Here is a 27921-nt window from a genome sequence, read left to right on the forward strand (position 1 = left end):
CAGAGAAGACCCTCTAGAACGATTAAAAGATTGGAAACATACTTTTAGTGATTGAGCTCCTTGAGTCTATTTATCTTATCAAAGAGGTTAAGGGGTGACTTGATCACAGTCTCTAAGTACTTACATGGAGAACAGAAATTTGATAATGGGCTCTTCGGTCTAGCAGACAAACGTATAGCAAGATCCAAAGGCTGGAAGTTGAAACTAGACAAATTCAGACTAGAAATAAGGCACACATTTTTAACTGTGATGCTAATTAGCCACCGGAACAGCAAGGTTTGTGGTGAATTTTTTTGTCACTGGAAACTTTTTAATCAATTTAGAATGTTTTCTAAAATATAAGCTCTAGTTCAAACAGGAATTCAAGAAGGAAGGTCTATGACCTGTGTTGTGCTAAAGGTCAGATTAGATGAACACAATGGTCCCTTCTGGATTTAGATTTGGAAAAGAGACGACTAAGGGGGGATATGATAGAGGTCTGTAAAATCATGACTGGTGTGGAGAAAGTAAATAAGGAAGTTTATCATAACACAAGAACTAGGGACCACCAAATGAAATTAATAGGCAGCAGGTTTAAAACAAACAAAAGGGAGTATTTTTTCACACAACACACAATCAACCTGTGGAACTCCTTGCCAGAGAATGTTGTGAAGGCCGGGACTGTAACAGGGTTCAAAAAAGAACTAGATAAATTCATGGAGGATAGGTCCATCAATGGCTATTACCCACGATGGGCAGGGATGGTGTCCCTAGCCTCTGTTTGCCAGAAGCTGGGAATGGGCAACAGGGGATGGATCACTTGATGATTACCTATTCTGTTCTTTCCCTCTAGGGCATCTGGCATTGGCCACTATTGTAAGACAGATACTGGGCTAGATGGACCTTTGGTCTGACCCAGTATGGCCATGCTTCTGTTCTTAAGTTAGAATCTATTAATCTAGTACATAAGAACCATAAAGTGAAACTGGCAAGCAATTACAGTGATATGAGATAGAGTATTATCACTATCCAAGATCAGCGAGTGCAGAAAGTGAGCAGAGTAAGTGACAAAGTTCATATTTATAATATAAACTGACAGCTTTTTAAGAACTGGTTAGACAAAGACCTGACAGGAATGGTTTAAGTATTACTTAGTTGTGCCTTAAGCGCAGGGCTGGTGCAAGTTTGCTCTAGGCGAAACTTCCACCTTGCGCCCTCCCCTGTCCCCGAGCCCCCACCCTGAGGCGTCTCCCCGCCCCGTGGTAGCTCCCCCTCTCCACTCTGAGGTGCCCCCCCCGCGGCAGCTCCGCCCTGAGGCGCTCCCCCTGCGGCAGCTCCCCACCCCCCACCATCTGCCCTGAGGCACCCCCCCGCCCCAGCTAACCCCTGCTCCGCCTCCACCCTGAGCATGCCATCGCTGCTTCACTTCTCCCACCTTGCAGGCTTGCGGCGCCTAAGCTGATTGGTGCCGCAAGCCTGGGAGGCAGGAGAAGTGAAGCAGCTCAATCCCTGCTCCGCATCCTCCCCGAGCACGCTGTCGCTGCTTCACTTCTCACGCCTCCCAGGCTTGCGGCGCCAATCAGCTTAGGTGCCGCAAGCCTGGAAGGCGGGAGAAGTGAAGCAGCCACGGTGTGCTCGGGGAGGAGGTGGAACAGGGGCGAGCTGGGACAGGGAGTTCCCCTACATGCTGCCCCCCCTTCCCCTTACTTGCTGCAGGCGGCCCTTCCCGTGCTCCCTTGCCCCAGCTCCCTCCACCTAAATGCTGGCGGCGACCGGGGTGGCCGAAGATCAGGCCGCTGCGGTCACTGCCGAAGAAAATGCCGCCCTCCAAATCCTAGCGCCCTAGGCAACCACCTAGGTCGCCTAAATGGTTGCACTGGCCCTGCTTAAGTGCAGGGGACTGGATTAGATGACCTATTGAGGTCCCTTCCAGTCCTACATTTCTATGGTTCTAGAAGTTGTTACCTGTGCACAATACAAACCCTATAAACACTTCTCATGTGCTTAAGTTAAGCATGTATTTGCACAACTAGGTCTCAGAATAATACACAATAAGGTGTTAATAGTAACACAGATAAGGGAATTTTTTAGCATATTACTTTTTAATTTTAACAACAAGTGCTTAGTGAAAAAAACATTGTACATTTTGCTTCTACATGGGTAAAAGATGCTTAAGTTTCACTGTGTTGGTCATTTGTGATTTTTTTTAAATAAAGAAAGCAAATAATCCACATTATGGACAAATGTATTGCAAAAAAATAACCTTTTAAAAACTCTTAATAAACTCTAGAAAACTTCAAAGGTTAGTTGTTTTGCCTTTCTCTTTCTTAAAAATGGCCAAATCAATGTATTTCAATTTAAAAAATGAAAAAGATCAATAATTATAAACATTCAGATCTTTCCCCTCTGCACCCCGACTTTCAACCCAGAGTGAGTTTTAATTGTTAAATTGTAACGTGTTTCCCTCCAAAATGAAGTTTTTGGTGGGAATTATTGATAGACCTTTAATTTTAACAAGTGCCACCACAAACATTGCACTGAAATTCCCCAGGGAGCCAGCATTTTATCACTTTAAGAGCATTGCATGGCTCTGTGATATGGTTATGATGCTGGATAATGATCTAATGTGCTTAACTGACAACTTGCTGGCTCTTTGCCAAGATTACACAAAAGCACGATACAGCTGGTAGCATGAGGGGGGAAAATGGAGATGCTGATTTCCTAGCTATTACAACCCCTTAGATTAATCCAGTTGTGAGCAATTTCATACAGCATCTCATTAGGTAAAGAATCTAAATCAAATAATTGCTGGTCAATATTTTTTAAGAATTTCACTCCCTCAAAAAAACCCAACAACATTGTGAAGTTTCCAATGTGCAGGGTTCAAAACCCATTTAAACAAAAGTTAAAAGGTTAACATTTAAATCATTATAAAAAAATTGTTTACAGAAAATCAGGTGTTTTGTAAACAGAAAGTTTCAATAGCCAGCTGAACAGTAGTTTTGGTAAACATTCTGATTTTAAAAAATTTATAAATCTTTCACAAAATATTGAATATTTCAAAAAAGGAGGGTTTTTTGAGAAATGCTTCATTTTTAAAAAAGGACATTCTTTTGATGAAAAACATTTTGTCTGAGAAATGTCAATGAGTGTTAGTATCTGTGAATGGTCCATGTCTTCCCTAGTAGATTAATGCTAGGGACAACACTACTAATTGAGCTTCACATCATGATACCCCCTCTGCCCCATATTTGGGTATGTATAGCTCAGGGGCGGCTCTAGACATTTCGCCGCCCCAAGCACGGCGTCATGCCGCGGGGGGCGCTCTGCCGCTCGCCGGTCCTGTGGCTCCGGAAGCCGCGGGACCAGCGGACCCTCCGCAGAGATGCCTGCGGGAGGTCCACCAAAGCCGCGGGACCAGCGGACCCTCCACAGGCACGCCGCCAAAGGCACCCTGCCTGCTGCCCTCCCGGCGACCAGCAGAGCGCCCCCTGCGGCATGCCGCCCCAAGCATGTGCTTGGCGTGCTGGGGCCTGGAACCGCCCCTGGTATAGCTGGGCAGAACTTGGTCACTTCAGTTCACAGGGCTTCAAAAAGGCGTTTTCTTTTGTTTGAGTTCTGGGTCACATGGGTTCTGAGTCTTACGACCTTCTGATTTTCCACTTGGAATTTTATATTCAAACTAAACCAAAAAACTTCCAGCAAAATTCAGATGAAACCCAGTGTTGTGCTGTAAACAGGCAATAGGGCAAGTTTCACGTGTGTTCCACTTGAAATCACAATTCTCCCCAGTTTTGCTCAAAATTGGGCCCAGGTTCATTCACATGATAAGTGAAGTGAGTTGAGTTTAAAGTTTGATATGAAACCTGAAATCAGGCAGGTGTTTTGGGGATTTCACGGTAAACCTTTGACAGAGCTTAGTAGCAGGTTGCCTAGGAAATAGCATATGGTTCACACTAAGTATTCCCCCAGTTTTATGTATATTCTAAGAGAACTGCTGGGACTACAGAGTTTGGATTTCTGGAGTGGGTTAACTCCTCATTCAGAGTGAAACAAATGGACAAGGTTCAAGAAATCTTTCCCTAGTCTAGTCTTATTTACAGTTAGTATGGAGTCATGTTATTACTTTGAACAAAGACAGATTAAAGAGCAAAGCAGCAGTAAAGCACACACACACACATAACAGCCACACTCCACAGCTCCAGCAAAACACAGCTCTGCTTCTGTGTCTTCCAGGCACTGCTTCCAACTGTTATGTCACTGTGTCTTAACGTCATCCCCGGACACATTAAAGAAGCCATTGTGTTAAGAGTGTCGCCTCCCGCAGCCAGGTGGCCTATTGGAACAGCCAGCTGGAGTGGTCCTGTCTGGAAATGGCATCTTCAGCTAGTGCCCACCACAGCTGAAAGGGACCTTTAAGACAACAGTGAGACACCGTGGCAATGATGGGGTGTGTATCCCTCCGAAGGAGCTGCTAACAATATTGGGTGAGGTATAGCTGCAGTAGCTGTCACCCCTCCACCTTCCTTCTGTGTTAGATGTTTTCCTTCAGTATGGTTATTAGCTATATTTGCTATAGGATTATGATGTTAACACTGACTTTGAAAGGGCCTCCTTACCATGCTGATGCACATTGTTCCAACTCCCCTCAGTCATATGAGGCTTGATGGGCTCTAAGCGTTGTACATCACATGGGCTGGGTAAATTATGTAGGCAGAGACTCACCCTCCAGAATCAGCTCACCAGAACTGACTGTGCTGCATCCTGTGAAACCAAGCACCAGCTTTTGTGAGTACCAACTCTGGCAGACAAATGCAACATAACATCACAGCACCACTATTGTTGTCTAGCACCGCTGATGTAGAATAGCCTGGTGCTGCAGGAACCCATCCCTGAGGCATGGCGAGGAGGTTTGGTTCGGCTGAGTGTTGTCATTAGAACTCAAACATCTCCCATTTTACTCACACCTGATCTCCGACATTTCAGCAATAGTCCTCTAATGTCAAACTCCTTTGTGCATTCAGCATAACCTGAGACAGGGAGCTGCTGAAGGGGCGGAAAGATGGCCTTGTGATTAGGGCACAATCCTGCCAGTCAGGAGATCAGACTTCTGTCCCTGTTGCCGCAGCATACTCCCCTACCTTCTCTGTGGTACCTGAAACCTGAAGAGAACCACCCTTCCCTGCCTCACTGGGGGGCTGAGAGACTTTACCAGCCTCACAAACATTATGGGGCTCAGTCCCAGAGAAATGCCTCACCCTTTCCACTGAAGGCAACAGTTCTGCCTTTGTGAGGACATTATGAGTTGACCCAATATAAACACCATGTTCCTTGAAAACAGCTCTAAGCCATTTGTGGAGCCCATTTCCCCCTTCCTATTTACTTATTAAAGAGGAATAGATCCCTGCCTTTGATGGCTCATTTGTATTTGTTTAAAGGCAGAGGGGGATATCTTAGGCTTGGAAAGCGTAAAATAGACAAACAGTGCTGAAAGACTCCCCTCCCCACTCAGCTCCCCGCACCCCTCCTTCTGGCCCCGACAGTGCCACCAGCTGCAGTGCAGCCTTCCTCACGCTGATTCCAGCTGTGCCAAATTGTACTGAAATCGTGTACAGTTTCATGATGTGAAAGGCAGAGGTAGGATTAACAGGAGCGCACAGCATCCTGTAACACAGGGCCCCTGTTCTCCAGGGGGAGGGGGTTGGGGAAGTTCCCTGAGTGGCTGCCACCTGCCTGGTTCTGTATAATTCTTTGTGCTACTCTGATGCAATTCTCCTGCCCCCATGTGCTCCCCCATCATTCCCCCCTCCCTAGCCTAATCCACACCTCTCAAATGTCCCTCATTTCAAAGGGCCCCACTCATTCTAGTCCAGATCCCTTGGGCGTCTCCTCACTTTTATTACTGAAAAATATTTACCTCAAAACGAAGCACCATGAAGCAGAGGTTATAAAAACAGCTATTTCCACTAAAGGAATGAATCCCACAGCATTAAGGTTCCTGGAAGGGTGATTGTTTGTGTGTCCCACATTAAGGCTTTGGCAGGCTGAGGGCTATGCCTGGCCCGTGAACATCTGCAGAAGTTTCCAGAGCTCAGCCAGGAAAGCAGGGCTTTGGACTTCGCTTGTAAGTGTAAGAGGACAACATTGACTTGCTGGCATGTGGGATGGCTGTTGCTTTTCCCCCAGAGTAGGTCAGCGAGCAGGAGTCCAACATTAATGTCCTTGTTTGTTTCTGGTAGCACCCACAATGTGCTTCTCAAACAGAAATGAAAGGATGGTTCCTGCCCCCAGCTGATCCCAGTCTAAGGACAGGCTGGGGGCAGCAGTAAGGGATACAGCTGATTAGCAGAGGGGACAAGTGGTGATTGGCCATGTCATGGTATATAGGGGTAAGTTAACAAAGGTTGCGCTGCTGCTGCAGTTTTACAATAGGATAAAGAAATTGTTCCCAGTTGCTCCTCTCACTAGTCATTTAGATCATTTCACCACAACCGTGATGACAGAAGCATGCCCTTTCGGTAGGATTTGAAGGCAGAAAGAGGATGTGCCTTGCAGATGAGCTCAGGGAGGGCATTCCATGCGAAGGGGCCAGAGCAGAAGGAGGCACAGTGATACTGATAGGCAGATGTGGCTGGCGTAGTGCATGGAGTGAAGAAGGCGGGGGTCATGCACAAGGAGATGAGGATGAAAAGAAAGGAGGCGGCAGAGTTACACAGGGGTTTGAAAATAGTGACAAGAAGCTTGGTCAGGATGTGGTGGAGGAGGAGAAGCCAGAAGAAGGATTCACAGGTGGGGGTGATATAATCAGATAGCAGGAGGGGAAGCACGGCTTAGTGGGTGGAGAAAAAGATGGGTTTAGAAGTGCAAGTCACGCTCACTGTGACTCAATTTCTTTCTCTAAGAAAGTTAGTTACCAACCTCACCAGGATGTCAAATTAATTAATTGATGTTTATAAAACACTGACATCCTCAGATATAGGGCCCTATAGGTGAACAAAGTGTTTATGCTGCTCAAGACAGAAGCAAACCAGAAGTGGTCTGTTGTGGAAAACCTCACCTAGACCTAGTAAGTCTTACTGGCCTTACTTAACTCTTCTTACTCTTTATTCACTTATCCATCTGGCCTTCATTTAAAAATAAAGGGATCAGAATGAACAATCACATAAGGTTTCCATTAAATGTTTAAAAGGCCAGAATTATAACTGCTGCATACAACGTTCTCTCTTAGTCCTTTATGACGGCTCCCATATACACAAGATAAGCACCGATTAGCTATGATACAGTCCCGACTACTTTAAGAACCTATATTAATGGCTAGATAAGGTTGAGATTTTAAAAACGTGAGCTTAGGAAACTGATAGTAAATGTTCTTACAGCAACACTGACTATTCCACCCACCCACCAGGCTTATAAACTGTAAGAGGTTCTTTCATTACAGGTGATAAGCTCTCCTTTCTCGGTGGCATTTGTAATGGACCCCCACCATCAAAGCACACAGGCACAAATGCTTATGTGTTTAGATAATTTAGAAAATGACAATGATTTTATCAAACTTTGTTTCTGGACTGAGACCAACCACATGAAATGTATACCTCAGAAGGTAATTTGCTGGAGAAAATTCTAAGTGACTGAAACTAAAATCACTTAACTCTAACTATATCTTCGCTACTGCAGTGTTCTGATCCAGACAGATGAATCAATGCAATGTGTATGAACTCTGTGGGCCTATGAGGTGAAATCCTGGCTCCACTGAAGTCACCGGCAAAAACCTCATTGACCTCAGTGTGGCCAGGACTTCACTAATGAACTGTAGAACTTAGCAACCAATGTGAATAATGTCCACTTGCTCTAGCATTCTGCTACTGAGCTGTGTCTTAATTCGTATCATAAGACCAAAACACCTGCTGGAAAATATCAGTCCAGTGGCCACTCTCTTTGAGGGAAACACCAGCATCAGTCACTGTTCTGAAAAGATAGCAAGTAATAACTGGTGTGTCTAAAACATGTTTTAGAAATCTGAGTACAGTATATATATGGCTAAGAAACTGGGGCACTGTAACTGCTTATTACCCTACTCCTAACTGTCTCAGTGTTGTCTCTCATTGTATACCTAGAATGTAAGCTCTTTGGGGCGGGGACTGTCTTTGTGTTCTGGGTATGTGTATGGTGCCTAGCAAAATGGGGTCCTGGTGCACGACTGGGGCTCCTACCGTTACACATAATGGCAAACATACGGTGAGGAGATGGAGGCACGTATGCAGCCTTAAAGATCAGTTACCAGCTTCCTTGCTTTTTCTATTCTATCCGTTAACCAATGATAATATCTTAAAAATTGTATCTAGTCATTTAATCAAACCTCATAAGATTAAAAAAATATGGAGAGCTGGGCCAAAACGAAACCTGAGATCTAAACCACAGACTTGAGCTTGCAACTCAAATGTGTCTCTGTCCTGGGCCAAATCTGTACACCTCACATTTTTAGCAACTTCTATACTTGGATGAAAATTGTAAACTGCCAAATTCAGGAGCATCCATGCTGATTTGGGTGGTTTGATTCTGCCTTTTTCAAAGTTCTGACATTTGGATCCTGGGTTATGGTTCAGGCCAGACTGACTAAAATAAAACATGTTTTATATTTTCTATTTTAAGAGACACAAATGCACGTGTATTTTTGAAAATCATTGCACAACTGTCCCAGAAGCAGACGGACTGTAATTCTAAGTGGCAGCTCATCAAATTCTAAGCCATCACCCACTAATTATCCATTGGTGGAATTCTGACTTAGAATGGATGATGGTCTGAATTAGAATTCCACATGTATGAAGAGCTGCCAGTTTTTCCTCCCTTTCATTATATTTCTCCAAGGAATGTTCCAGCCTGACAGAGTATTCTTTAGACCCTCCAGCAGAACCAACTTCAGTGGGGATATATGGAATGAACCAATAACCTCAAACCTGTTCCCGAATCATTCCTCAAAGGTTTGGTACAGTTTGATTAAATTAACTCACTCTCTCTCCCTGTCTTACCTTCCAGCAAGGCATGAGGAGGCTCAGCAGACCTCCTGTTGGCTGGCCCCAAGCCTACAAATAGTTGGGGATTTCTTACAGTGAGACTTTCCCCACTCTCTCAAGAGATACACGGCTCACTCTGGGGTACAGCGAGCTGGGAAACCCAAAAGCAGTACAGAAGTTTAACTCAAAGCTATTCTGAACACTAGAAAAGCTGGAAGGAACATTGGACCAGCTATAGAAATGAAAGAGGGTAAATCAGAGAGCTTACAGGAAGCAGAGGCAGCTCAATGTATTTTGCCGCCCCAAGCATGGCAGGTAGGAGGTTTTCAGCGGTGCGCCTGTGGGTGGTCCACTAGTCACATGGATTCGGCGGCATGCCTGCAGGAGGTCCGCCGGTGCCGTGCCATCGGCATCCCCGCTGCCGAATTGCCGCTGAAGCCACAGGACCATTGGACCTCCCACAGGCACGCTGCCGAAAGCCGCCAAAAGCCGCCTGCCTGCCACCCTCACAGCGACTGGCAGGCTGCCCCCCGCGGCTTGCCACCCCAGGCATGCGCTTGCTGCGCTGGTGCCTGGAGCAGCCCCTAACGGGAAGAGCAGGTGCTGTGGGAGTCGGAGAAGAGTGTTACAAGTGCTAAAGTAAAAAGGTCTTGAAGGGAACAGAAAGAAAGGTTATGCAGAACTCTTGGACATAGTGGAAAGAAGGGATGAGACCTCTCAATCAGATAGGAAAGTGACTGATCCTGCTTCCACCTGAGCAGGAGCCAGACAGTGGACTTGCAGTGCTGGCTAGCAATAAAAGAGAAAAATGGAATAGAACCACCAATGTCAAGTGTGGTGTCATAACAGCAAATTTAGTCCTACTGCACCAGTTACACAGTGCTGGGGTTTGGCAGGTATCTATGCTGTGAGACTGGGTGACAGCCTTCGGCATGTGCTACTGGTGCAGGCGCAGAGAGTCTTGTGCATCCAAGGATCCCATCCCATCACCAAACAGTCAACAGCTCTTTGTCCATATATGGGCATTTTACCCATATACTTAGCCTCTCCACCATGTTGTCACCCCACCCCACCTCCTGAATCTCTCAGATCCTGGAACTGCTGCCAAACCAGAGATCTTGTTCTGCAGATCAGCTCCCTTCCCTGCTTTGCTTGTTGCAATTGCAGTGGGTAAGGCTCAGACAGCCTCACAAACTACACTAACTCAGCAGCTGGATTGGAGAGATGTGGGTATGTGGATGTTCAGGGGTCCTGCGATAGTAGGATTGGGATCTGGCTGTGGCACTGAATAGGTTCCTTCACATAGGGTGCCAGCTTATGTCAAGGTCTCCATACCTCAAGTAAACACTGAAAAATACATAGCTGGAACCAGTCTGGTTCTCCTGTGTGTTGTTATTGTTAAAATAGGTATTACAGTTGTAAAAACGTGCTTAGTGTTTAGACTTTATTGAATGCTTGTAAATTGCTGCATGCATTTATCTCACTTATACCATCTATATCCCATATTGTAAGATAACATCTGAGCATTTGCATGATAACCCTCTGTAGCTGTGCAAATCACCTGACAGGAAAAACATTAGTTAGTGTGAAATCCTGGCCTACAACGAAAGATGTCCTGCCTCACAGAGAAGGACTATCAAAACCAGATGAACTATTGTGGAACATCAAAGAGGGCAAAAGATTTTGCAGATTGCTTCCCCCTTCTTACCCGTTCTTTCCTCCACCCCCCACCCCCCCATGAAGAGGAGACCTGCAAGTGAATTCCTCCCATCAGCTGAGCTGGGAGCTCAGCAAAGCAGGAAACGGAATAAAAGTCCCTGACAAGGAGAAACTATCTTCATGCTGCTAGGACTCTGAGGGGCAAGGATTACTAAGCATAAGCAAAAGATCCCCAGTACTTAGTCTGGGTTAGCCCTAAAGAACATACAGAGCTTGCTTATTATAGAAGCTTCTATTACTTTTTGAAACTTAAAATTAGAACTCATTTATGTGTATATATGTTTATCTGCTTTAACTTTGTAAATAACTCTCATTTATTTTTCTTAGTTAATAAATAATTAGATAGTTTATTACAAGATTGGCTACAAGCATTGTCTTTGGTGTAAGATTGTATAATGCAATTGACCTGCAATAAGTGATTTTTGGTGTAAGGGTCCATCTGTTAGAAAGGCAAGATTACCTGGGGGACAAGATAGAATGGAATACCCAAAGGGACTGCCTGTGACTCTGTGATTAGGCTGTTATACACTTAATAAATGGTTGGTGAAAACTAAGTATAAAACTCTCATCCAACTTGGGGTTTGTGCCCTGCTTCTTAACAGTCTGCCCTGAAGTTGGTACTCATGCTCTTGAGTCATTACAGGACAATTTGACATAGGGCCCCATAAAATCTTCTGTACAGATAGACATGCTATCAGGATCAGTACAATTTACTATCACCAGCTATTTATAATTAGAAAGCAGAAAAACTATCTCTGCTGTGAAATATTTCATGCCATGCAGAATGAAGCATGAACTTATCAAACTATACAAGTGACCCTTGTTTATTTTGCAGGTTTATATGAGAAAGCTAGAATGTGTGTTGGGAGAATAAGGAGTTGCTGAGTGGGAGAACTCATGTTTTGATCACTGGGAGATTTCATGGTCCATCAATACCCTCAATTTTGCAGACAGATGAAATATTATGTGGAGCAAGAACCTTTCACCATTTAAATCAGACAAAGGAAACAAACAAAGCACTTTGTATTCTCATTCCCAGCGTCCCTGTTGCTTTGTAGAATGAATGCCCTAAACCAAGCTTCATGGATTTAGCCTTTTACAAGACAAGATGAATTTCATGCCTTTCCCCGACTGTTTGTGTATTCGTTTGGGGAGTTGTCAGAAAGCTAACCATTCCTAGTGAATGCAGCCCTCATCTTATAAAAAAACCCACCCTAAACCTAAAAATAAAAATGCATTAAGTGGCAGAGCACAAACCATTTCTCTGTGAAGTGGATTAGCAATCGGTACTAATTACAATATGAAAAATGGGGCTTAAGACACAGAGCTGAGCAGGGCTAACATATGGCGTGCTAGTGACCTATTCCATATGCGGCTGCTATTGTCCCATATCCACTGTATTGTAACATTCTGGCTGCTTGCTTGTTTTTTATTCCCTCCCCTTTTCTTTCCTCTTTTCTCTCTTCCTCCACCCCCCCGCGGCAGCCCTGATCTTCTGAAACCTGACATTTGCACATGAATTGTGTGACTGTGCAATGCAGCAGGGCCCGTGTGACCTGGGCCACTAAGCAGCATATCTGTAATTAGGTAGACCAGAAACAAGGCCGGCACTAGCTATCGGAAAGACCACTGTGGGTGTGATGGTGGGGAAGTCTTTATTACAGAAAATCCTGAACTCTGTCCTGAGGGGGGGGATCTGATTTAACTCCTAAGGTGCTGGGTCTTTGATGTGTCTGGGAGGGCAGAATTTCCACACTTTTCATCCACCTGCTCTTACATTGGAGGGGGCTCCCAGAAGTACTAGAAACACTCATAGCTCTGAAAGGAAGAAGAGCAGCTGAAGTGACTGGTGACTGAAATCAGCAGCACTGATAACAGGGGCGCCCATTATTTGATCCTGCCTGACCACTTCTTTTTAACAGAAAGTAAATTCAGCTAAACCCCGATCCTCCTTCTCCCACTCATGCTCTCAGATGTTTGGGGCACGTCATGGCCAGAGTCGTGAAGCCATTTGGGGGGGGAAAGGCATATAAGGCACCCCCTTGTCCCCTGCACAGGCTACTCATAGGATGGATGGCTGTGCAGTACAGCACGGAGCCTCCATGGGGCTGCTATGCTATCCTTTACACACACCGGGTGGGAGTGGGTGGGGAATGATGGGCCAGTCAGAGCACCTGGGAATTACCCTGCTCCAAGCACAGGGAACGGTGTGCAGGGGATGGAGGGGGAGGGGAACCAACAGTCAGATTGTCACAATGAGACACAATTTGCTTCCATCCTACTAGTCTGTTTTGAGGGCAGCACAACAACTTGCTGCCTGTTGCTTGGAGCTGATGGGGAAGCCTGGATTTATCACTCAGTGGCTCTAATAACTACTAGACAGGACTGAACAGAAATGATCATAATGGGTTCCGAGACACCAATCCGAGGACTTGCCCTCCAATAAAGACACCAGACCAACCTAAGAGACTGAAATGTAGAAACATGTTTCTAAAGAGGGTTGACAACAGCTATAATGGCCGGTTAGTCTGTCAGACTCTTGTGCCTTCACTGCACTGTCTCTCGTTTTCACCATATTTTTTTTTAACTAAACAACAGAACAAACCAGACACCCCCTTCGACTCTGGCTTCTGTCAGATGTGGAAGCTGGCGTTCACAGGGATTCCTGCAAGCCGGTTTCCTAGTTTGGCTTTCCATGTATTTGCCCCTGATCAAGTTTCCCTTTGAGATTCATGTTCGAGGAACCCCTATGTCACCTGTTCTTTACACAAATTAATATGAAGAAACCACACAGGCACAACTGGGTCCCAAATATCCATGTTTAACAAATAAACACAAATATGCATACCCTAGTTACCTACATACTGCTGCTCTGACTGCTTTCTGGCAGCTTCTGCAACATAGCACACAGTGAGCACCACTGTTCCCTCTACACTACAACCCACAAAACCCAAAACAGCCAAAACTTCCAAGTTTCATCTTATTTCCATCAGAAACCTTAAACCAGCCCGAGTTCATCAAGAGTTTTGCAAACTTGCTAGTGAACCAGGCCTGAATTTTGAGTTTGCAGTAGATTCTATAGCTCCTGTCTCTATCTCCCATACAGGGAATACGATAATCTCTCCCCGAGTTTTTCAGTGGAAGATGTATCATCTACACAGAGTCCTGTTCGCCCCACAGTGGGCATGCAACACTCAGACTGATGTTGATGTGAATTACAAACACACACACACACAGGAAAGAAGAGATCCCTTCATTGCCATCTTTCTGTCATGATGAATGAGTAGAACGGTTGGCTGGGACAAGAACTACTCTGCGTCAATCTCTCTTTGCCTTTTTTTCCTTTCCTAGGCAGGAATCAAGCCCAGTTACATTGAATCAAACTTTCAAACCCACAACATGAGAATAAGTTTGACAAAGTGAGTTTGCCTGCTCTAACTGAGGTCCTGTAATCAGCTGCGTGAGTTGTGTGCTGCAAATGGAGATGCACAGATGCAACACCAGAATCTGAGCTGCACAGGAAATGAGAGGGTCTGTCAGAGAAGGTGTTCACATAGGCAATCTTTATATAATACAGCGTCATTGTTAGTACCTGGAGGTCAGTGAGGAGGTTAGAATTCTATGAGATAGCAGCTGTAGCAATAGCCATCCAAGAATAAGTGTAGAAGGAAAAAACCAATACAGAAAAAGCCAATGCAGAAGAGGATCCAAGCAGACTTCTAGGGCATGGCAGACACTGAAACGCAGCCATAGCATATGCAAGAGCCATATTCAAAGCAACTCCAGTGTAAACACGGCAAATCAGGCCGCTCAGGATTGCCCTGTTGTATGATTGTTAGTGGGGGTGAATGGATGGAGACAAGGCCTCCATGTGATTTATACGTTCCACACTGCACTAAGCTGAAGGCACAGCATGTACTGCAAGTACGAAGGACCTGTCAGGAAATGAATGGAGTCTTTGTGTGTCAGCTGCTGCTGTCATTTAAACCAGGTCCACAGGCCATAATAGTCACCAGAAGCTCTTTTCTGGGTAGGAGAGCTTTAACTACTAACTCAATTGGTGGCATCAGTGCAGATGCTTATACCTTTGTGCTCCCCTTGCTGGGAGGCCTTTTAATTCTGGGTATGTGTAATAGGAGGAGGAAGGGGAAAGAGAATTTTTTTAATAGGAACCCCAATTTATAAAAAGCAGAGTAGCCTCGTCTGTATGCTGTGCTCTTAAAGAAAGAATTCAAATCTGGGAAAACTAAATGAGTGTTAGAAATCCCTGATCTAGATGGACTCAGATTTCCAGAGAGGTCATTAGAAGGTTTAGAAAGCTTCTGATCAATTGAAAATTTATCTTTAGGAGGCAGGGGGCTTGTTACAATTCATTGAATTCTGAGCACTGGGAAAGCACTAGCTCAAAATACTGGAGTTTGGTTCAAACAGCAGAACCTTCAGGATACGACCCTGATCCTTATCTCACACCAGTTTGACTCTAGTGCAACTCCATTAGCTTAAGCTGAATGAACTACTCTTGATTTATAGCTCTGTTAGTAAGAGGAGAATCAGGTCCAAGATGACTATTGGCCAGTTTCGTCTCTGCAACTAAATGACTTTTTAACTGAATAGATACAGAATGTAAAGTGATACCCAATGGGGCAAATTCTTCCCTATTGTAACAAACAAATACTGAATCTGGGCCAGTGTTTTTATTTGACCATCATTATAAAGGAAGGGAGTTCAGGTATAAGAACAAAGACATCTCATCCTTTGTAATGCAAATCTATTTCTGCTTGAATAGGCTTTGGAGAGTGATATACAAAAAAAATTGTACAGAGATGTCTACGGTTTCAACCTCCTTCTTCTAGAATGTGTGACTTCAAAAGGAGGCATGATAATTTGACAGATGGACATTTAATAATAAATACTGAGTACAGGATCTCAAGTCATATCCACACAGCAGTGCTGCACCTGAAACAAACCTCCCTTACACAGGAGCGCCCCATCTCCTGCATTCTGCAGTCTCTCCTCATCAGTCTCCCTACTCACTACACAATACTGCCAGTGCCCAAGGGGAATTAACCCAGTTTTAGAGCTGAAGTAACTCCTACATATGCCCTTAGACTCCACCCGTGAGCTGACAGGGCTGAGTAGTGTGGGACCCAGCCTGGGATTTAAAACATTCTCTGGCAGTTCAGGAGTAGCCTCCATCTAAATAGCCCTAAATATTTGGGAAAGGAACCTTTCACCGTAACCGCTAGTGATAGGGTGGAGCTATTACTTTTTGGGCTATATGGCCCCTTGACTGGTTACACTTGCTGAACTGTTAAACAGCTCTCCCCTCCAATGAAAGTACATTGGCCTCCGTTTATAGCTCTTTAAATTTCCTCCTTTCTGACTCATCTGTTAGAAACTATGGGCTGAATTTTCAAAAGATCTCAGCTCCCATTTCGGCACCAAAATCAATGGCCTGATTTTCAAAAGAGCATGTTGGTTCCTGTGCCTTTCTGATAATCTGTCCATGAGTGACTGGATGCTGAGCACTGTAGAGAATAATCTGGCCCTTATTTAATTGCCTAAATGGGAACGGAACTTTCTTGAAAATCAGTCCCCCACTGGGCATTTTGAGCACTTGAAAATCTGGCCCTATGCGGCAAAAGTAGTTTCCCTAATGTGTCTGTGCTTCCCTACACAGCAGGGGGGAAATGTATGTGAAGGAATTATAGGTGTCACTTTAATCCTAACATCTGAAGTATTTCTCTTTGGAATATTTCTGAAGCTCTCCTTCTGCATGAAGTGATCACTGCAGCCAAGGAACTATTATATAGCATCACAAACTCCCAATTCACCCATAATTACCTGACTGGTGCCAATGGGCAAGGGAGCTAGTTTTGTTTTTCAAAAAGAGGCAAAAACACAGCAATCAAATATGGTGAGCACAGAGCTGTTCACTATCCATAAATCTGTTGAGAGACTAGTAAGTGATATTCCTCAATCTCAGAGCCTATGTCATTTCCCCCGCCTTTTTGTACCTCAAAAATTCTGTCCCTAATGTATGTGTTTCTCCATTCCACAACATCCAAACCCATGGCTGTTATGTCCTAGGGGCAGCCGGTGTAGGAAGCAATCACTTGAGGCCAGAGAGCAGACAGCTAACCAAAACCTCCATTTTATTTACAGAAACAGAGAGCTCACTCAGCCGGTTGAAACCGGCTGAGCTATCCCTTAATAGTCTAACTCAGTTGCCATAGTAACAAAACCCATGACAACCAAATACACAACAATGGCTAAGTTATTTAAAGTGTTGTGCATGTTGTACAGTATTATTAAGAGTTTATTAAAAATGAAGCTGACCCTCAGGTTAGTATTTTTCTTCTGTGCCTGATTTTGCAATCAAGAAAACACAAAATTCCTCTGTGCTCCTTATCTTTTAGGTGACTTCATCATTACAACACACACTCTTATGGGTTTCTATTGTGACAAGCTTTTGCTGTACAATGTCATATCTGCTGTTATTTTTCATGCGGGGATTCCTATCACTGTTTTACTGATGTGAATGACATTAAACTGAATTTACATTGAAGTGATTGAGAGAAGAATTTGGCCCCATATGTGAAATGCAGGGCCGGCTCCAGGCACCAGCCAAGCAAGCTCATGCTTGGGGCGGCAGATTCTATGGGGCGGCATTCCACCCAATCCTAGGGCGGCATGGCCGCTTTTTTTTTTTTTTTTTGCTACTCCGGCCGCCCGGTAGGGGGCGGTGGCACGGCGGAGGGGAGCACCCTGCTGGGAGCGGGCTGCGCGCTCCGTCTGCCCCAGCCGGTACCAGGACAGCAGCAAGCCCTCCCTGCCGACCGGAGCGGCGCAGAGCCCTCCCAGCAGGCGGCACGGCAGTCGGGGCCGTGTGGTGAGCGCCCCGCTGAAGCCCTGGCCACCCTCCTTGTCTCTCTCCCCCCATTCCCTCCCCCTCTCCCCTGCTAGCCAGGGCACCTCTGCAGTGCAGGGAGTCCCCCTGCACTCTGGCTCCGGCCGCCCTGCAGGTTTGGGGGTTTTTTTCCTGCTTTGCCACTTCGGCCACGCTGCAGGGGGTTTTTTTTGGTTTTTTTGGTTTTTTTCTTGGGGCAGCAAAAAAGCCAGAGCCGGCCCTGGTGAAATGCTGAGGGACCAGAATTATACCAAAGGATTCTATATTTTATCAAACACTATGGTCCAATTAGTCGCTATATACACAGGCACATACAGGGCCCAATCCTGCAAGCCTTCCATGTATGGAACTCCATTGATTTTAATGGGCATTCTCCACAGAGAAGGTTTATGCTTTACAGGATTGGCAGTACAAGCCAGCAGTGACTAAAACAGGGTTTCTCAAACAGGGGTCGCCGCTTGTGTAGGGAAAGCCCCTGGCAGGCCGGGCCAGAGTGTTTACCTGCTCCGTCCGCAGGTCTGGCCAATCACGACTCCCACTGGCCACGGTTTGCTGCTCCAGGCCAATGGGGGCTGCTGGAAGTGGCGGCCAGTAAGTCCCTCGGCCCGCGCCGCTTCCAGCAGCTCCCATTGGCCCGGAGCAGTGAACCGCGGCCAGTGGGAGCTGTGATCGGCCGGACCTGCGGATGCGGCAGGTAAAAACACTGGCCGGCCCACCAGGGGCTTTCCCTGCACAAGCAGCGACCCCAGTTTGAGAAACCTTAGCCTAAAAGGAGTTAGAGATGAACCGAGCAAGTAACATTCAGATTCATTTTAAGTTTAGGCTAGCCTCAACCCCTAAAACTCCAAATATCAGGACTGTCCCCGTAAAATCAGGGACACCCTGGTCACCCTAATTAACATCAACAGTGGGACCGTGGTAACAATTAACATTATGTAGAGGGTAATGTATAGATAAATGATATTTCAGGACAGTTCCTGCTTCAGTGAATTTATAAGTTAAGTAGGACCTCAATCCTTCAGACACTTATTGATGCAAATAACTTCACTCATCTGGGCAAGCTTACTCACAGGCACACGTGTTTGTAGTATCAGCCCCTATCCCAGACAAATATTTAAAAAGGAGAACAATTCAAACACAAGAAGGTGCAGAGACATATGTGATGAAGGAACATTCTGTGAGATTCTATGCAGAACTTGCAGCCCAATGGGAGGGGCTGCTGAGGTGGTTGTAAGCCATCTTTGTGCCCTCCTGATCCTGAGTTACTTCAGGGGCTGGAGAGGCCCCCGTTTTTAGGCATCCCTCAGGGTTAAAGGACAGCAGCCTTCCCAGAATCTCTGCAGAACTGCATGATGCCCCTCCCATCCCCAGCCCTACCCTCAAAATACCCCCTACACCAGGACTTGTAAGAGGGGGACTTCAGACGACAGACGTACAGCCATCCCCACAGTGCTTATGCTGGGGGAATCCTTCCCCAGCCAGATATAGGGCTTTCAAGACCCCCTTGATGCTGATCTGACCTTTTTACATGATGTGAAGGGGCTAGAGAGGGGGTGATGATCTCACCTTTATCTGTGTTTTTCCTTTGACAAAAGTTACTCATTTTTACAACACTGATCATTCATTCTGTTGTCAGTTACTGAAAATTCAGTGTCTATTATTAAAGATTGCTAAATTAAAAGACAATGAAGGGTATGGGGGGAGGAGGGAGGATATATTTGCCAAAAGCTTTACCACCAGTGTGGGCATGAAATTTGATCCTCACCATATGGTCCGGAAAAAGTTCCTCCTGTCTCACACAAATCTGGGTTAATATTTGGCTTAAAATAAAGCAGAGTAATTTAAAACACACACTTTGCAGGCAAACTACCGCTCGATGTAAACAAAACATTAAACTGAAAGGATCCATATGCACTCGTTATCAGTTGTTGCGTTTCTTTTTCTGAAAAGGAAATCTAATACATTTTAAATAAACCCATAGCATGAAACAAAATAAACTGAAGTCTTTGCCAGTCTTTTTTTTCTTTTTCTTTTTGCAATGTGGAAAAAGAACATTTGTGATAAAGTTACAATTTCAGAGGGAAGGAGCCAGGCAACAGAGAACAAATAGATCACAAATGTCAGCAAAATCAGATCCTAACTGGGCTCTCTTTTCCACCATGCTGCCTTACAAGAATTTAATTCTTTTAACAGAGCAGAATGTCTTTATTGACTGAGGTCCCAGTCATGCAAGCTTCTCCATGTGGGAAACCCTGCATTGAGCCCCCTTGAAGTCAATTGTTAGTCAAATAAAATTATTATTGAAATACTTTGAAGTCTGTGTGGCTCTGTGCAGGCTCCGTGGTCTGCTTGGCACTGAGCAGCTTGCAGGGGCGAGGTCTTCAGTTTTTTTATATGATAAAAAGCAACAAAGAGTCCCATGGCACCATATAGACTAACAGATGTATTGGAGCATGAGCTTTCATGGGTGAATACCCACTTCGTCGGATGCACGCGTGTCATGCGTCTGACGAAGTGGGTATTCACCCACGAAAGCTTATGCTCCAATACATCTGTTAGTCTATAAGGTGCCACAGGACTCTTTGCTGCTTTTTACTGATCAAGACTAACACGGCTACCCCTCTGATACTTGATTGATAAGTTATCTCCGGATAGGTTTTCAAGGTCTGAATGGCAGTTAAGCACTGACTTTCAGTAGGAGTTGGGCATTTAACTGTCATTCATGCTTTTGAAAACCTAGCCACTCCTCTCTAACGTACTGCCATGGGACTGGCCAATACAATGCACCCCTGCATGGCCAGCAAGCAGCTCCTGCCTCAGTTTTCCCCCTTAAAGGGGCTTCTTAAATGAACACCACACACAGGCTTTCCATGCAATATCACCCCTCCTTGGGGTCTGGTTTTATTAACAAAACAGTTCAAAATACAGTCTCCTCCAGTCCATTCATATAGCCCCTTATTAGGTCACTCCAAGGCCTATTCTATTATGTTGGCACCTAATATCTCCAAGAAGCCTCTAAAGTCCACTCTGATCTGCCTGGGAATCCCTTCTCCAGAGCTTCCTGCCGCTCACTGTAGGGGAATCAACTAATCCCTGCTCAAGTATGCTAGGGATGGCAGGCCCCAGGCCTCTAGTCTGTCAGTGGCAAGCCATCCTGTTCCAGGTATGTATTTTAATAACGTAGTCAGCACCACTGTGCTGTACATTTCTTTGTCAACCAATGAAACAGTCTTTTTAGGGTGCTGTAAGGGAGATGAGATAGTTAACTACAAACCTACCTTAGCTGCATAATGTGGCCCAAATATGTCAGAACAATTTCCACTGTTCTTCTATGGGTTTGTCTTCACTGCAGTGTTAGCTCGAGTCATCTGCACTTGAGTTAACTCCTCTTGAGTTAGCCTCACTCAAATGAGAGTGACCACAGGGCGAAACACTCAAACAGCACAGAGTGATTGGATTAGCAGCCCAGAGCGGCTCAGTCCCCAGTGCATTACTACTTCACACATCAGCAGCACTCGAGCTTCAGCCCACACCCCCTGACGGGCCAGGCAGCTCGAGTTTAAAGCACCACCGAACTAGAGCCAGAGATTTTTGTGTGTGCACGGGAATCGCATGTGAGCAAGGAATCGTCACGATTGGGGATGTACTGTAATTAGTACATACAAAAGGGAAGAGTCAAGGCTGTATTCACAACTCTAACTTTGTCAGGTCTCAGCTTTTGAGTGCTTAAGTGTGACATTGGAATGTTCTCTGGATGTAGCTGTTTGTCTGAAATAGCTATACTCCTACAAGAGTATAGTGTTTGCCACACAGCATCAGACCATTGTTCCCTTACGTCTAGAGTCCTGCCTCCAACTGAACCAACTAACTGCTGCATCAGAAAAACCTATAATGCAGCCAGTTCATTGCACAATGATGTGTAGAGAGGAGGAAAAAATCCCCATCGTGATCCTTGCAGCAATTGGCTGAGGTCCTAAATGAAATCAGGACATTTAGCATGTGTAACTACAAAAAGCATTGGTCCGAGAATTATTCACTGGCACGAATTAGCCCTTGTTGGCAACGCGAGCAGAGGCCACGGGCTGACCAGGCATGGAAACCCAGATGTAATGGTCCGGATCCAAACTTGCCTGAAGTTCAAGAGTGTGTACTTTGGCTCAGGACTTTCTCTAAGGAAACTACATGATCCCGTTACTGCTAGAGGTGATCCCTCCAGGCCATGGTTGAGGCATGGCATATGGGGAGGCAATGTGGTGGGAGATTGCACTGCAGCTGCCCAGGCTGTATCCACTCCGTGAATAAACACAGGAAACTAAATTCATTTAAAAAGAAATATACAATCAGTGCTGATCTGAAAAACTTTGACACAATCATTTTCCATTGGAGCATGCGGTTCCGTCAAAATGGAAATGCTTTGCAAAATAGCATCAATTTAGCCAGAATTTCATTTCCAAGAAAAGCCTGGGAAAAAATTCTGACAGTGTTGAAACGTCCTGTTTTAACATTGTCAGAGCAAAACATTTTGATTTTTCATTTGGAAATGACTTTTCATTTCAATGTTTAATGGTGTATAATATTTGTAAAAAATCAAAATATTTGGACAAGCAAAAAAACAAAAAATATTCTGACTTTTCTTTCAGAGAGAATTTCAAAATTTGCAGGTGATGTTCTCATTTGGAATGAAACCAAATTTAAAACATGGCATCAGTAACAGGACAAAACAATTGACAGAAGAGTTTTGAAATCTGGTTCTTGTTCTGCCATTGACCTACTGTGCATCCTTGGATGAGTCATTTCACCACTAAGCCTGTTTGCCCATCTGTAAAGTGGTGATAATGACACTCACTGTACTTCATAGAACACTTTGAGATCTGCAGTTTAAAGGGCTATATATTTGTCATCACATACAAGTGTCAATGCTGTAATATCAAAGCACCAGGAAGAGTGCCAGCTTCTGTCTGAACATTTAGAGCGTTATGCACCTGTTTTCAGCAGGGGAAGCTGGTAGTTTATGTAGCGTCGGCTAGCACAATGAGCAAGCTTCTCTGTTTATGCTGTGTGTGAATCAAATGTGCGTGAACACAAGGAGTGAGTGAAAACACTGGACCTCATCTCCTGTAATAAATAACTGAAAGAAGTGGGCAATTTCCTCTAACCCAGTGAGCGGCAAGCTGTCTGGCACTGGGACATCTGTATGTTCTTAGGGCTCAAGGAAGTGTATAATCTGATCCAGAAAGAAAGTCGTTTCTTGCTGAAAACCTGAATTCTACAGGATCCTACCTTGGATTTCATATGCTGGTATGAATGTTCACTTCTAACAGATGCTAACAGTTAGCTGTGTAAACCCAGGGCTGCCTGGGGGAGGGGATGAGCAGATCAGCACTTCAGTGCTGGTGACATTCAGAGACCAAGAAGCTAAGTTCACCTCTGCTGTGGCTCGGTTGGCAGCGGGAGGGAAATATTGGGGCAGGGGTGAAGCCAGGGAGCAATTGCTTTCAGTGGCATGTTCCCTCTGCACCCAGAAGAAGAAAAAATGGTACTGGTGGCAGTCTGAACTTCCTCTGTGGAGCTTCTGTTCCTTTTAGATAAGAGGTTAGTGATGCACAGCCCCAGGGCAGGGAACACAATGTTCCTGCCTCCCGAGGGAACTGGGCTGTCTGCACTATTGCCTATCCCAAGGATTTAAAACCCACATCCCCAAATCATAGGATTGGCTAAAAAAGCAGGAAATGTTAACAAACAGCAAGTGTTGGGTTCTTTCTACCTTCTGGGTTTTGAGCCTTTAGGGATCACGTTCTCAAGCTTTTCTCCACAACTGCAAGAGCTAGACATTTCCCTTTATTTAAACGAACCTTGAGAGTCTCATGTAACCACATGACTCCAAGAGCTAGGGACTTTAAGAAAAAACACAAAATATTGCAATAAAATCATCAGTTAGCAATACTGTGCCAAGGGGTTACACCCCCTTTCAGCCCATAAACCCCTACCAAAAAACCCCACAAACTACCCTAAGCAGTTTGATCCTGAAAAAGAGGAAGTGCCAGAGACTCCATGAAGTGCCCTGAGGACTTTGATACTGCTACCAATTTTACAAGGTGCTCAGATGGGCAGCAGTAAAAAACCCTAAGAAAGAGAGAGAGCAGAACAGAAGAGCTGTATATTCATGCAGAAGTCCCGATACCTACAGGGAGAGACCCAGATTTCCCTGCAGATTTTTTTGCACAGACTTCTCATGGAACCTCTCTTTCTGGCCCTTTGACCATGGAGGTTGTTTAAGAGGACAAGATTTTGGTTCTGTCCTGGAAAGCTCAGGCACGCCCGTGAAGCACAAATTTTGTAGTTAGACTGCCTAATGCTTCACATTTCCCACCTAACACTTCCTCACATTACAGTGTGGTTGCTGAAAGGTCTCCGCGGTGGGTCCCTCCCCAGCTGTCTGTTTGCTTTCAGCTCCCCACACATTACCAGCTGAGACAGTGACCACTACTCTCCTTGAAAAACATCTTCAAGCTGTTAGCTCGTTTTCAGCAAGTCACACTAGTGCATGGCTCTCTCACGGTGAAGCACGCTCTAAAGGAAGGAGGATGTTTCCAGTGTATAACATTTCAACATTGCCTTGAGTTAAAAAAAATATTGGGATGTAGACATGGCAAGAGCCTTATCTCACATATCACTATGCACCCCCTCCTGCACCCCAACACTCTGCCCCAGTCCAGAGCTCCCTCCTGCACCCAAACTCCCTCCTAGAGCTTGTACCCCTCACCCCTCCTGCACCTCAACCCCCTACCCAGCCTGGTGAAAGTGAGGGTGTGGGAGAGCAAGCAACGGAGAGAGGAGAGGATGGAGTGAGTGGGGTGGGGCTTTGGGGAAGGGACGGGGCCTCAGGGAAGCGGGGCAGGGTAGATCCTGGGTTGCCCTTAAATTCAAAAAGTGATCTTGGGAGTAAAAAGGTTGGAGACCACTGCCCTAGAGAATAAGGAACACTCCTGCAGTAGTGTTGGGGGGATGTTAGGGGGGGGAAGGGACAAGACTTAGTGGGTCATTCTATCTCTGACTTCTGTGAATGGACCCCTTTTTTGTACCACTTCACAGATGCTAAATGTATTAGCATAATCCTGGAAGAAATTTGTCGCCCACATGAATACTAAATGAATGAGCAAGCACAGTGCATAAACCAGCATGATGAATGCATTTGGTATTGAATTCACATGGATCTCGAGTGTTCTCATTGGTGTTCCATAATAATTAATTAAGCATCAGTTAATGGTCAGATTAGGACTAAAAATGTTATAGCAGTACATGGGGAGTTCTGTACCAAATCCCATTACTTGTGGTCCTATCTCTGTATGTGAACACCACGTAAATCTCTGAACGCCACTTTGGAAAATATAGGGCAAAGCATTCCTCCCAAACAGTTGTACTTAACTTGAATATGCTTGTGTGGGCTTCCCATGGGGAGGGTCAGGACAGGGAGCCCTGACTGAGCTGCAAAGTTCAGACCTGGATCCGGATACCACACGTCCCAAGCTACCGAGGCAGAGGTGGCGTTGATTTTACTAGGGTTCACACATGAAATTAGGGTGCAGGTGTGAATTGTAAAGCTTGCTCCCAAACTTGAGGGTTTCATTCGAGACAGCTTGCATTCGAGACATTTATCTCAAGAAGGAAAAGAAGCAGCTATGGCAAAGTTACGGAGTATTGTCATAAACATACAGCTAAGGGTAGCATAAAATCCCTCCTTTACCTGTAAGGGGTTAAGAAGCTCAAATAACCTGGTTGGCACCTGACCAAAAGGACCAATAAGAAAAGAAGATACTTTCAAATCTGAGGGGGAGAGGTTTTGTTTGTGATCTCTTTGTTTGTTCTCTCTCTGGATGAGAGAGGGACCAGGCAGGAAAAAACATCTCCTAAAAACCTACCTGAAATAAGCATCTAAGATTACAAAAGTTGTAAGTAAAGGCAAGGAAATGCGTTAGATTATCTTTTGTTTTAGCTTGTGAATTTTCCCTATGCTAAGAGGGAGTTTTATTCCTGTTTTTTGTAACTTTCAAGCTAAGCCTAGAGGGGAATCCTCTGTGTTTTAAATCTTTTTATTTACCCTGTAAAGTTACCTTCCATCCTGATTTTGCATGTGTGATTCTTTTACTTTTTTTTCCTAACTAAAATTCTTCTTTTAAGCACCTGATTGATTTTCAGTGTCCTAAAAACCCAGGGATTTGGTCTGTGCTCACATTGTACCATTTGGTGAGGATATTATTCTCAAGCCTCCCCAGGAAAGGGGGTGAAGGAGGAATATTTTGGGGAAACAGGGACTCCAAGTGGCCCTTTTTCCTGGATTTTTATCTAAATCACTTGGTGGTGGCAGCATTACCATCCAGAGACAAGGAAAGGATTTGTGCCTTGGGAAAGTTTTAACCTAAGCTGGTAGAAATAAGCTTAAGGGGTCTTTCATTTGGGTCCCCACATCTGTACCCCAGAGTTCAGAGTGGGGAGGGAACCCTGACAAGTATTGTTTTCTACATATACTGTTAGCTCACACCCACAAATTCTTCTGCCCATCAGACATCAGTGATGTTGTTTATGGGATGTAGTTTAAAGTCTGACCTGAACTTGTTAAAACTTAATCTACAAAGAGACATTCTTAAGAAACAGCGTAATTCAATAGCCATAAATAGTCTCAGCCAGCTGTGCAGTTTTCAAATGGGAGGAAAAGTCTCAGTAAGAGACTAGCGAGATAATTCATGACAACCTCGAGTGTTTACATCACAGATGACTTGTCCTCTGTCTTATTGGATGGAGTGGCATTGAACATGTCATGGCGAAAGTATGTGCTCAAAATCTGGTTTACAAGTTCTGCAGGATTTCTATACCAGTGATATCTATTGAAAATACCAACTCTACAATACAGTACCAGTGAGCTGCGTGTCCCTGTTTCCACTACAAGTGACCCTACCGCTACACAGCAGTAAGATGTTGCTTATGTAGCTACAACAGATAGAGACATTATTCTAGATGCAGCATTTCTCAAAGTAGGGGCCTAGACCCAAAAGGGTTTGCAAGTGTATTAGGGGGCTGCGGTATTGCCACCCTTACTTCTCTGCTGGTGCTGGTGGACAGTGCTGCCTTCAGAGTTGGGCACCCGGGCAGTGTGTATATGTAATGAGGCCTTGCATGGTGTGTATATTTAGTAAATACAGTTCTCTGGACCCCATCATGTAATGTAATTTCTTCATACTATTATTGTTAAAATAAAAAGCAAAAAGGTACAGGGTGTTAAATTCTCTGTGCATCATCCTGACTATAAAGCCCTACATTTGATTAGCTGGCTACACTGAGGGCTTGTCTACATGGTGTGTAAATTCTATTGCTCACTAGCATGTTGCACACTAACTGGCCTGTGTGGACCCTGCTGACAGGCACTAAAAGTTCCCTTGTGTGCGTTATCATAGTACTGTTTGCAATGGGACGTCATTAGGGAACTTTTAGCAAATGCCAACAGGATCCATTTGGGGCAGTATGCTAGTGCACACTAAAATGTACACCCCTCTTGTCTATACAGTGCCTTAGGGTATGTCTACACTACTCGCTGGATCGGCGGGCAGCGATCGATCCAGCGGGGATCGATTTATCGTGTCTAGTCTAGACGCAATAAACCGATCCCCAAGCGCTCTCCTGTCGACTCCTGTACTCCACCGCCACGAGAGGCACAGGCGGAGTCAATGGGGGAGCGGCAGCAGTCGACTCACCGCGGTGAAGACACCATGATAAGTTGATCTAAGTATGTCGACTTCAGCTACGTTATTCACATATCTGAAGTTGCGTAACTTAGATCGATCCCCCTCCCTAGTGTAGACCCTAAGGCACCAATCTGGCAAGATGTGTCAGTTGGGTGGAAAAAAGAAAAATCACACCAAGCTGACCTGGCTGATGTATGCCACAATGAAGAAACCTCTGATCATATTTGAGTTAAACATAGGGGGACTCTCGTGCACAACAGAATAAAGGAGAGGGAAAGTAGTGTATTGTTTGAACACTGAAGAATTCTCAGACTATTTTATGAGGTGGTGGGAAAACTATTCCAACAAGGCCTATAGCCACATGAGAGACCACCAGGGTGAGTCATAGTGCCCTTTGCAATGGTGACTTGAACTCTGTGCAGAACATACTACATGAGATTTGTATTTGTTTTTATCAAGAACATAATGGGCCAAATTCTCTGCTGCATGACTGTTGAAGTCAACAGAGAATCTGGCTCAATATTTCCTCTCCCCTTCCCCCAACAGAGGACAAACAGAAACTGGA

The 27921-nt window shown here is 45.0% G+C and overlaps 1 long non-coding RNA gene across 1 annotated transcript in view; it reads right to left on the reverse strand.

Annotated features, from left to right (window-relative positions):
* LOC123365613 overlaps positions 1-27921 on the reverse strand; it is an 89864-nt gene that overhangs the window by 57158 nt on the left and 4785 nt on the right. Inside the window, exon 2 of the long non-coding RNA XR_006577661.1 lies at positions 4599-4743. This is a non-coding gene — a long non-coding RNA (uncharacterized LOC123365613). The remainder of the gene's footprint in view (positions 1-4598; positions 4744-27921) is intronic.

The sequence above is a fragment of the Mauremys mutica genome, chromosome 3 (assembly GCF_020497125.1).
Source record: "Mauremys mutica isolate MM-2020 ecotype Southern chromosome 3, ASM2049712v1, whole genome shotgun sequence".
Classification (NCBI taxonomy): Eukaryota; Metazoa; Chordata; order Testudines; family Geoemydidae; genus Mauremys; species Mauremys mutica.